This window comes from Adiantum capillus-veneris, chromosome 4 (assembly GCF_014529385.1).
Source record: "Adiantum capillus-veneris isolate H3 chromosome 4, ASM1452938v2, whole genome shotgun sequence".
Taxonomy (NCBI): Eukaryota; Viridiplantae; Streptophyta; class Polypodiopsida; order Polypodiales; family Pteridaceae; genus Adiantum; species Adiantum capillus-veneris.
The window spans coordinates 170,117,748-170,130,060 of NC_140934.1; positions in this window are offsets into that span (position 1 = coordinate 170,117,748).

The following is a 12,313-nucleotide window of genomic DNA, read 5'->3' on the forward strand; positions in this document are numbered from 1 at the left end:
GGCATGCGAAAACCTCTCCAATAGAGGGGCCAAACGGAAAGTCTATTCGACCCTATCCCAAAACCCTATGTTTATTGCCGAGGTAAAGGCTCATGTGAGCCCATGGGTTGTCCCCCATTCTCATGTTATTTTGGCCCTATTTTGCCTCCCCCATTCAATGTCCAAAACCCCTAGAAAATCGATGAGTTTGGCCCCTCTATTAGAGAGGTTTTGGCATGTCAATTTGAATGCAATGGGCTCCCCAAATGGGCTGCCCATTGCATGCAAGTAGGCATGCCAAAATCTCTCTAAAAGAGATGCCAAACCCCTCTCATAGAGGGGTTGCACTCATGACATTTTAGGTATGAGTTTGGCCCCTCTATTAGAGGGGTTATAGGTAGTCTATTTGACCCTAGCCCAAAACCCTTAGTTTATAGCCCTAATTAGTTGAGGTAAAGGCTTATGTGAGCCAATGGGTTGTCCCCCATGCTCATGTTTTTTTGGCCCTATTTTGCTTCCCCCTTCAATGTCCAAAACCCCTAGCAAACGGCATGCTGTTTGGTCCCTCTATTAGAGGGGTTTTAACATGACTATTTGCATGCAATGGGCTCCCCAAATGAATAGCATATTGCATGCAAATAGGCATGCCAAAACCTCTCTGATAGAGGGGCCAAAGGACATGAGATTGGCCCCTCTATTAGAGAGGTTTTGGCATGCCTATTTGCATGCAATGACATGGTTGGGCAAGAGGAAGACTTCTTTCAATCTTTTAGGACAATCATGGGTTCCTCTTCTGGGATTCTTTCTGGGGGCTCCAGTCCCTATGACCACTCCCCTTCTTGTCCTCCTCCTCATTTGATCCCTATGGTTCCCCAGATAGCCTCATTTTTGTGCATGCAACAAGAGTATGAGAGAGCTTCACAAAAGATCTTCTCTTCATATACGCCACATTAGCTGTCCTAGTATGGGATTTCCCCCTCACCCTCGTCCATGCCCTCGCAGGCCCCCACTCCCTTTCCTTCATCCTTTCCCTCGGCACCTCCCACTACATTTCCTTCAGCCTATCCCTCGGTCCCCACTACTACATTTCCTTCACCATTTCCCTCGGCACCCTCTTCTACGATTCCCTCACATCAACCCTCCCCGCTTCAAACATCAAGCCATCCTAGCCCTCCTGATTGTCGATCTTCTTTAGGGTAGAGTGAGCGACGTACTTTGCGTGGCTATGGGGCCTGACGAGAGTCCACTGACAGCAGTTAGCGGAGACGAGGATTGAGGGGAGGCTCTTGTTTTGATGCTTGCTTTCACTACAAGAGGCTCTTCATATTAGCGACGCTCACACAGCGACGCTCAAAAAAAAAAATTCCCGGCGTCGCTATGAGCGTCGCAAATTTCTTTGTAAATTTGCGACGCTCATAGCGACGCCAGCTGGGGTAAAAAAAATAACCGAGCGCGCCCAAAAACTCAGATCTCAGATCTGAGTTTTTCGGCGCCCTCAAGCAAAGAGCAGGTAACGCTCTCCCTCACTCTCTCTCTCTCTCTCTCTCTCTCTTTTTCTTTTACACACACACACACACACACACACACACACACACACACACACACACACACACACACGAGGAGAGGAAGGAGAGCCAGGTATGCTCCTTCCCTCTCCTCATTCTCATGGTCCCTTCCCCTCTTTCTCTCTCCCTCTCTCTCTCTCTCACACACACACATACACACACACACATAGTGTTTTTGAGAGAGAGAGAGAGAGAGAGAGAGAGAGAGAGAGAGAGAGAGCGAGAGAGAGTGCAAAAACGCACACACATACATAAACAAAGAATGCACACACACATTGAGAGAGAAAAAGAGAGAGAGAGCATGCATAAACAAAAAACGCACGCATTGAGAGAGGAAAAGAGAGAGAGAACATGCATAAACAAAAAACGCACACATTGAGAGAGGAAAAGAGAAAGAAAACATGCATACGATCCAAAAAAACGCACACACATTGAGAGAGAAAGAAAGAGAAACTAAGGGAGCGTCGTAGGAAACTAATTAAAATTAAAAGACCTAAAGATCTAGCCGACGAGGAGTTGAACTGAAGACCTATTATTCAAGAGAGAAATGGCATAATCAATCTATCATACTTGGCATGGGTGATAGAAAAGTTATACCATTTATCTCTTTTTATTGGCACACACATCCACACACGCGCACACACAGAGGAAGAAGAGAGTTATAACGTCGTAGGAAACTATCTTAAAAGACGTTAAAGATTAGGTTATATGTAGACTTACATTAAATTAGATTTAGGTTTATTTTTAACTAGATTTACGTTTATTTAAGCTAGATTTAGATTTACGTTATATTAGATTAGATGCGGGTCTCCATAGACTGCGATGCCTGCATGAAGCGGGTGAAGACAGCCCTCAATGGAATATAGGGTATTGCTGCCTTCACTCATGGTGGGCTCCGTCGATCCAAAAGTACTGGTGAAATGTCTTCAGAAGATAGGGAAGAAGGTGGATCTTCAGGGCGGCAAGAGTCACTACATCCCCGACACAATGACCATCTAGACAACCTCTAGTCATTAGACTTACGTTAAATTAGATTTAGCTTTATTTTTAGTTAGATTTACGTTTATTTAGATTTACGCTTATTTACGTTAGATCGAGTCCACGCAAGAATTACTTACGGTTTAGGGTTTAGAGTTAGACGAACAGTGAAAAGATCTACTGTGAAAAGATGTTAAGATGAAGTGAAGTGCTACAGCTAGAGAAGAGGCAAAGGGATTTTGTCCACTACATGCAGTATCATGTAGACGTGGGTGTCTAGATTTCTTGTACCCACAAATATAGGTATTGACCAATAAAGACGAGATTATAACCCGGTGGTTCTGATCTCTGTGCACCTCTAGACCGAGGTGTGCGGGGATTGGACATGACTAGAGAATGTGAGGTAAAGAGAGAGAGAGAGAGAGAGAGAGAGAGAGAGAGAGAGAGAGAGAGAGAGAGAGAGAGAGAGATAAGACGAAGAATGCCAATAGAATATTAAATTTGTTGTCCAGGTTATAAGTTTTTTATCCTCATTATGAGTAGCGACGAGGATGTGGGACCGTCCAACCGAAACACCTATCTCTCAACGAGGGTCTTATGTCCTTGTAATCAATGCAAGCATGCTGTGCGACGGACAAGACGTGTTTCTTTGCAGCACATTCGCGAATTTGGTGGTACGTCATAGAGGTAGCCCCTCGTAGTGCAAGGACGTATGAAGGCTACCATGTGCCAATCACAACGACATCAATGGAGGAGATCAGAGAAGATGCTCAATCAGAAGCCGCTGCGGTGGTGCCAGACGAGCATCAAGATGCTACTACTCTATATGGGGTGCATGCAGAGGAGCTACAAAATGAAACAGAGGATATGTGTTTAAACGGAGAGCTCTATATAGATATAGGAAGTTATGCTGAGTTATGCGAGGATGAGAGAGAGATCTCTTAAAGCCACAAATATTGTATTTGAACAATTTTGCTCCGTGCTGTAAAAGCTCTAGCTCTCTAAGTAGCTTCCATGGTGTGTAACGCTCTTTTCTACTCGCGCTCACATCTTTTGATTGAAAATTCTGAGTTTTCGACTTGCCTCTTCTATCACTCGATTCATTGCGTCATTGTATTTATATGCGTCATTACGTCATTGTATTTAATGGTCTTTGCGTCATTGTCTACTCTATTCATTCAATATTAAGTTTAAATATTCGTGTGTTTAATGCAGGTATGGATGATGAGGAGTTTCTTTCTTCTTTGTCACCGCAACAGAGACAGTGGTACGTGGAGCGTCATCGCTCTGGCGCATCATCGCGCGTTCCTACACCATCCGCATCTCCCTCTCTTTCGGAGCATTCGGCGCGCTCCGAAGCTTCGGCGTCGACGAGACGAGCGTCACACTCGTCTAGACACCGGCGCTCTAGTGGTGGCGGTGGCGGTTGTTGTGGGGATTCCGCCACCGATGCCTCCACACCGCCTCGTGTTCGACGAGGCTCTTTACCCTCCCCTTCTTTGCCCGCCCCCACACCAGCCACAGCATCGCCGTCTACGCCAGGTTTTGCACGGCTGACTGTTCCTAGAAGCTACACACCTCTACCTACTCCGCCAGGAGCCACCCCACTCGACACTCCTCGCTTCGGCGCCCAGACGCCGATGGAGACACCTGACGTCCGTACCCCCATCGACACGCCGCTAGAGACCCCTGCCGGGACACCCAGGTTCACGCGTCACCGGCCAGAGGGCTTGCCTTACTCCGTCGACATCAGCGGCGGCATCATCATGGATGATGACGGCAAGAAGGTGATCTCGCGCATGCGTGGTCTTTGCTCTCAGCTGTTTAGACACTATATACTAAACAAATGGAGTGAAGTACCAAGTGATTTAAAAAACAGAGTCATCAGCATACTTCATGATGAGTTTCCCGTTCCAACACGGGATCAGCGGTTCAATGAAGACCTGATGAAGATTCGAATGCGCGAATACTGCAAACACAAGCGTTCCGAAGTGCAAAAAGCAATCAAGAATGGGTGGAATAGGCCAGATTGGCTGGCCAAAGAAGATTGGAAGAATGCGAAGAAAGCAGCGCGCGAGAATCCCGACAAGTGGAAGCAACAAAAGGATGCAGCCAGAGCGCGAGTAGAGGCAGGGAGCTCGCACCACTTGGGGAGCGGTGGATGGGCATCATTTGAGGCCGATTTTGTAAGTCTTTTCACATTGCTCTTTATGCATGTTCGATAGTTTAGGGTTTATGAGTTTTTTAGTTCTAACATAATGAAATCTTTGTATGTTTTGACAGTGGTCGATGACACGACGTGATCCCACACTGTACGAGCGCGAGTACGCAGGCAGGAAGGGCTTAAACGCCCTGATGGACATTCTCAGTTCTCGCGGCGGCATGGTTAGTATTAGGGTTTACTCTTTTTTATTTTTTGTATTGTTTTATAAATGTCGTTATATGTTTATATTTACTGAAAACTGTCTTATTGTCTTTTTTTGCAGAATCCGACAGATACGCCGCTTGGACGCGATGAGACGTCTGATTAGACGACGTCAGTTTAGCCGTAGCTAGATAGCATTAGTTTAGGGTTTCTCAAAGCTTATGTATCATGAGACGGATTTTATACGTCTTTTTGAACCATGTATATTATTACATTTGTCACCGCAATTCCTTTTGCCAATCAATTCTTTATGCCTATGATGTTGTACAATTGTCATTATTACATTTGCCAATGAATTCAGTTTGTCTATGATGTGTACAATTGTCAATTTTGCAAACAATGCGTCTTGTGGGTGACTATTTTGGGTCTATTATTTACCTTTGCACTTTTTTTAAAAAGTGAATCAAGTACAATATGGTTGATGGGTGGCAGGGCATTCAATGCCCTGCCACCAAAAAAATATTCTCTCAGGCGTCGCTATAAGCGTCGCTATTTATGGCTCTGTAGCGTCGCTATATGCGTCGCTATACTCTTCTGTGAGAGCGTCGCTATAGGCGTCGCTATATAGCGACGCCTATAGCGACGCAGATAGCGACGCTCTCGTAGCGACGCTTTTAGCGACGGTTATAGCGACGCCGGGGGTTATAAAAACCCAGTGTATTTCCGTCGCTAAGAGCGTCACAAGAGCACACAACCTCTTGTAGTGTTTGAAAGAGGTGGGGGATGATCGTCCACTAACTTTTCAGATCCGGGGTACAGTTCTGATGTGGATTATCCATATGGTATAAACTAGTATAAATAATGCTTAATATGCAAGCAAACATCATAGGACATCGAGTGTCAAGGGAGGTGGTGAAGTATCAAAAACACAACAAATACAGTACCTACTTGTGGATGCTCCAACAAGGCTACATCAATCAAGCACAGTTGAACGCTCTCTTTGACACCTTGATCACTACGCAAGTATACATTCAACCTAATTTATTAATTATTATTTTTTAAAATAATTATGTTGTTTGCTTTGTTATCTGTGTAGACTCGAAGAGGTGGCACTAATGAGGGAGATGAGGACGAGGGAGGTCAGGGTGGCGAGGACGACGAGGGTGACCAAGGTGATGATGAGGACTACTAACTTACTAACACAATCCCCTCACATTTTGAACACCCAACCAAGAGCCCTTGTACAACAGAATCCCCTCACATTTTGAACGCCCGACCAAGAGCCCTTGTAAATATTTCACTTTTATTTTGGATGCCCGGCCAAAAGGCCTTGTATATATTTTGCGAACTCTCAATATCAATAAAAAGAATTTTGTCAATAAATTGTTTTTAAGTTTCTTATGTTTCAAAAATTGTATGATATTGTTAAATTTTAAATAATAAATAAATGTGATATTTATATTAAAAAAATATCCAAGGATATTTGGATGATGCAAAGTATTCACATATGGGGATTTATATCATCCGAGATCCATGGATACTTTTTTTGAATAAATTTAGTGGAAGGTATGAGCGCGACTATCACAGCGAGTATACACGCGACAATCAACGCGACAATTGTTGAAAGTATACTCGGGCTCATACCCTCAAGCATTGCCGCGAGCTGATATCCGCGCTACCAGTTGCGGTGATACCTGTGTCACTACAACAAAAACAGGTGTTATCGACGCTGCCCGTCGCTATGCGCGTTGCTATATGCGTCGCTGTGAAACCAGTCTCTATTAGCGACGTGGATAGCGACGCTCATAGCAACGGTCATAGCGATGCATATAGCGATGACCATAGCAGAATTTTTTTTTCTTGGGCAGAGGGCAGGTAGCCTAGATTGTGCCCAGTTGAAAGATGGACACAGCCACAGCCAGACTTCCTACCCTTTGCCCAAGAAAGCGAGCAGCACCAAAATATCAACCATGCTCCCGCGCGCAGAAATTTCGGCAGAGTTCCCTTTGTTTTTACATAAACTTTTAAAAAAAAACCATATCATGTATACGCCTCCTACATGCTATCCATGTAGGATCTCACATGAGATTTAAGGCCAATGAAAGACAACCGTACCAACTGAAAAGCATAGCCATAACTTAAAAGCATAACCATAACTTAAAAGAATAACCATAACGAACCATAACCATAACTTAAAAGCATAACCATAACTTAAAACCATAACCGGCTATAACCACTTTGATCAAAACCATAATGCAGATAACCATAACCATAAACAAAATTAACAATAACCATAAGCATAACCAGAAAGAGAAACAATAACTGTCTATACAATGACAATGACAATAATCATAACCATAAGGGAAAAAAATAACTGTCTGAACACTAACTGTTTGTACAAAAAAGAGACACAGAAGCGTGTCTGTGTCTCACAAAGCATATAGATGAAATCTGGTCCACTAATGACTAGGCGTCGCAACCTGCACATAGGACAACTCACAAAATTAGTATTGATATTACTTCACATATACTGACTTAATTAAATCAACTCACACATATTAACGTCTCACCTCAAGCGATCACCAAGACTGTAAGGCCTCCCAGTCTACAACATCTTGTTTGTAGCGCATTGCTCCGCACTTAGGACACGACAGACAATCTGCGAATTCATTGCGAAAAAGAATGCAATCATTTGGACATGCATGAATCTTGTTGTAGTCCAAGCCAACTGAGGTCAGAAGTTGCTTTGCGTTTGGCCTAGAGGGGGGCATTTCATTGCCAGCCGGGAGAAGTTGCTCCCGCAATAACCTGTTTAAGCCACATTAAATTAAAAATCTCTCCGAGCACATCACCGTTGCAATCGAAAAATCTCTTTTGTAAATTAAGTACCTAAACAAAGCAGTGACGCTTGCATCTGACCACCCGTACACTGACTGAAGATTCAAAAACGCAAGACAAGTACGAAGCACATATATTTGGTGCCTTCATAGATTGGTTGACGTGCCAACTTCCTCAACATGTCTTCAGGAGATAGGCGCACGGCTTCTGGTGCTGCTTAGTTCGCGTTCTCCTCGCTTGTCTGGAAGAAGGCATCCAACATATCCTCCATGCCGTCGTCTTCTGTCTGTAATCCCTTTTCTACTTCCATCCGTGGCTCTATATTGGTCGGACCTTCACGCATAATCTCTTTTCTCTCTCTCTCAGATGTAGGTGCTATGTCGCGGAAATCAATGCCCGTTCTGTAGGAGTCGTATCGCAGATTCTGTACGGTTTCTCTAGCAAACTCTCCGTACTTGTGTACATGCTCATTACATATCCTACGCTTGCGCAGGATTTGATACTTGCAGAGCGTGCACGAGCATGCAATCTTTTCCTCCATGTTAGTTGATGACGTTGCCATCTACAATGATTATGAATGTTGTTTTAATATATATATTTATATACTCCTCACAATGTAAACTACCTCGCATTCTCTAGTCTTGCCCAATCTCCGTACACCTCGGTCCAGAGGTTTACGGAGATCAGGACCACCGGGTCAAAATATGGTCTTTATTGGTCAAATCCTATATGGGTAGACACATACGTGCACTCCCAGGTGTACATGGCAATGCATGTAGCAGACAAAACCCCTTTGCCTCTTTTAGTTCCATAGTTTCTTCTCTGTCTACTAATCCACCTGCCTCCATTCCGAGGTAGCCTGTCAGAGAAAGCTTTCCAATGCCGCACTTGATGAAAGCACAAGCCATGGAAGTTCTCAGCCCAATGAAAGTTTTCTACCTGATTGTAAACCGGACGGGGCCTCCATGTCCAAGCCAGAAGATAATGTGGAGATGGATGAGCAACTTGAGAAAGATTCAGAAGCCTTGCATGGTTCTTGCTCAAAAAAGCGATCTCGATCTCTCTTTCTCTCTCGATCTCACTCTCGCTATCTCTCTTTCTCTCTCTCTCTCGATCTCGCTCTCGCTATCTCTCTTTCTCTCTCTATTTCCTTATTTTCCTATCTCTCTCTCTCTCTGTCTCGCTCTTCACTTCCCTACCTCTCTCTCTCTCTCTCTCTCTCTCTCTATATATATATATATATATATATATATATATATATATATATATATAAACTCTCTTTCTCTATCTCTCTATTTCCTATCTCTCTCTCTCTCTCTCTCTTTATATATATATATATATAGAGAAAGAGAGTTATATATATATATATATTTCCTATCTCTCTCTCTCTCTCTCTCTCCCTATCTCTCTCTCTCTCTCTCATATATATATATATATATATATATATATAACTCTCTTTCTCTATCTCTCTATTTCCTATCTCTCTCTCTCTCTCTCTACTTACCTCTCTCTCTCTCTCTCTCTCTCTCTCTCTCTCTCTCTCTCTCTCTCTCTCTCTCTCTCTCTCTCTCTCTCTCTACTTCCCGATCTCTCTATTGATCGAACGAGCGACTGAGCTAGGAAAATCTAGATGTCCACGACTGGGGAGGAATACACAACATCAACAGAGGCTACATCAGAGGATCTAGCTAGGTCACTTTGCCTCGACATGCATAACGCCCGGTCAGACTACTGACCATGGAGGAGATTGATGAGATCCGCCAGCGACAGCTGCTGGATCTCCTATGATCTACCTATACCAGCTAGCTGGTTTAACCGTTTAGTCCATACCCAACAGTTTAGGATTCCATAATATTTTATTTTGTCATCTTCTTACTCTGACTTTGTATCAGATCCATCACATTGTAACTTTCTTGTCTCATGTCTCATAGGTCACTTTGGCCTTTCGAAGACGTTAATATAACATTTCATTTCATTTCTCTCTTTAATTATTTTTCTTTAATTTTAATTTCCTAAGCATACATTAATTCTCTCTCTCTCTCTCTCTCTCTCTGATTACCTACACACACACACACACACACACATTTCTCTCTCTCTCTCTCTCTCTCTCTCTCTCTCTCTCTTTCCTACACACACACACACACACACACTTCTCTCTCTCTCTCTCTCTCTCTCTCTTTCCTACACACACACACCTCTCTCTCTCTCTCTCTCTCTCTCTTTCCTACACACACACACACCGCTCTCTCTCTCTCTCTCTCTCTCTCTTTCCTACACACACACACACCTCTCTCTCTCTCTCTCTCTCTCTCTCTCTCTCTCTCTCTTTCCTACACACACACACACACACACACACACACTGCTCTCTCTCTCTCTCTCTCTCTCTCTCTCTCTCTCTTTCCTACACACACACACACACGATGTAGAGAGAGAGAGAGAGAGAGAGAGAGAGAGGGGTTGGGGGGGGGGGCGGGGGCATAATACCTGCGCAGCAGGTGGAGGCCAAGATTTGAGCAGAGCGCAGATGAAAATGGCCCCTGCTGTTCGCGGGTTCTCCCAAATTTTTTTGCGTCGCTATACGCGTCGATATACGCGTGGGAAGTAAAACCTTTCCACGCGTATATCGACGTACATTGAGACGCATATAGCGACGCCCGCTAATTTCGTCGATATACGCGCGTCGATATCTCCATGTTGTGTTGTAGTGTGTGCCCAATCCTTTCTCTCTCTTAAAATGCTTGTTGATGCGTGGCTATTCCAGAGGCATTCAACCCCCTTTCTTATAGTGTTCATGAATACATATTTTCTTTATGTTCAAAAATAAGTAAACCATGATCTCTTCTTTGTGGTTATTAAAAACCAGCTGAAATGATCAAATTTGCCTCCTTCCAAGTGAGCTTCCAAAGATGTAGATATTTTAATTTGATTACAAAAGGTTACTAACTTTAGACACCGAGTAAATAATTGTAGCGTATTTACCAGTGTTGACAAGGAACCAAGAGGAATCAGCTAGGGTCTTTGGACAAGGCGGTCCTAAAGATAAACCAAGAGCACGTACCAAGAGCACGTATGTAAGGTGTGAGTGCAACACACAAGGAGAAAGGTACCAAGATTAGCCATGGATTGCAAAGAATAGCTAAAAATCCGGCCTATGATGGAGGATGCTTATAAGAAGGAAAAGTTTCAAATGTTGGACAAGAGGGCCAAGGGGTAAAGGAAAGGCTCAAGTTGAGCCTCAAGGGAAGACTGTCCTAAACAAAAAAATTGTTCCTATATAAGCTAAGGTTGGATGGAGAGCTCAATACAATTTGCACATAATTAATTCTCTTTTTATCTTCTCTAGAAGCGAAGGGAGTTCCCTATCTTTTTGATACAAGGGCCTCACATTGAGGTATCATGGCATGCGGAATCCATGCTTGAGGGTGGGAATCCTTGAGCACATGTAGGTGATGTCTTTCTTGCTTTCTTCTATATGGAATATGCTGCGGCAAGAGGTAAGCTTTTTCCTTTTATATTTTTGCAAATTTGAATGTTTTGCATTAAGTTTAGAGAGCATAAATCTAAGTTTCAAGTTCGGTATTGGTGTACTGAAAGCATTTTATGGAAAATGAGTATTGCACTAATTTAAATTATTAGTATTTCCATTGTGGGGATTGTTAATTGAGGTGCTGAAGAAATGAGAGAGTTGCAATCGATTGATTGATAGATCCTCTCTTAACCTCGATGTTTGGTAGTCTCTCCACTTGGGTGCTTCAAATCAACTGAGCCTCTTTTGATATTCAAGGTTGGAGTGCTATAGAAACCTTCAACTTTGTAATCAATGCAAGATGCCATTATCACCATTGCAATGTGAGAGCCAAAAGCCAACAATTGTTCTCTACGGGATAGACTGGGGTGGAGTGGAGCAATCCACTTACCTTGGTCCACACAAGTTATACACAACACAAACTCTTTTGTCTGCCTTGGGTCTTCACACATGCTTTGACATTTGGGCATACATTTGTAAGCACTTCTGACACTTATTTTCACGCTTTCTGGCATCGACACTTTTTAGCTACACCAACATATTGAGAATCATAAATGTATTTGTAATTGATGTACATCTTGATTGCACTAACAAAGCGTACCTAAAATTGTTCAATGGTGCTAATGGTAGGTATTCCTTGTCGGCTTCTATGAGTAGTGACAATTAGTCTGCCCTACCTAGCAGCTTGACATCCTTTAAATCAAGTCAACTTTCTAGAATTTGCACCTTTGTCAAAAGTTGTAGCACCACTTGGTGTGATTTTGTTCATGCAAGGTGGATCCCGTAAGTAGAAGCCTTGCTTCCACTTACAAAATCGCATCTTAAGTCCTACTCGAGATGAGTTGGGACTCATCAACAAAACGTGCCTAGAAGCCTTGCCCTAGCAAAAAGTGAAATTCTTTGAGGTAGGTAGAGAAACATCTCTGTCTGCTTCTTAAAAAACAAAGAGTTGTGATGCCAAACATCTGGCACCTCTCCTCAAGGTTAGCAACAGGCACGAGGAGTCCACTATATAAAAATTGCATATAACACATGTGAACAAGAGGTATTTAAATAATCCCT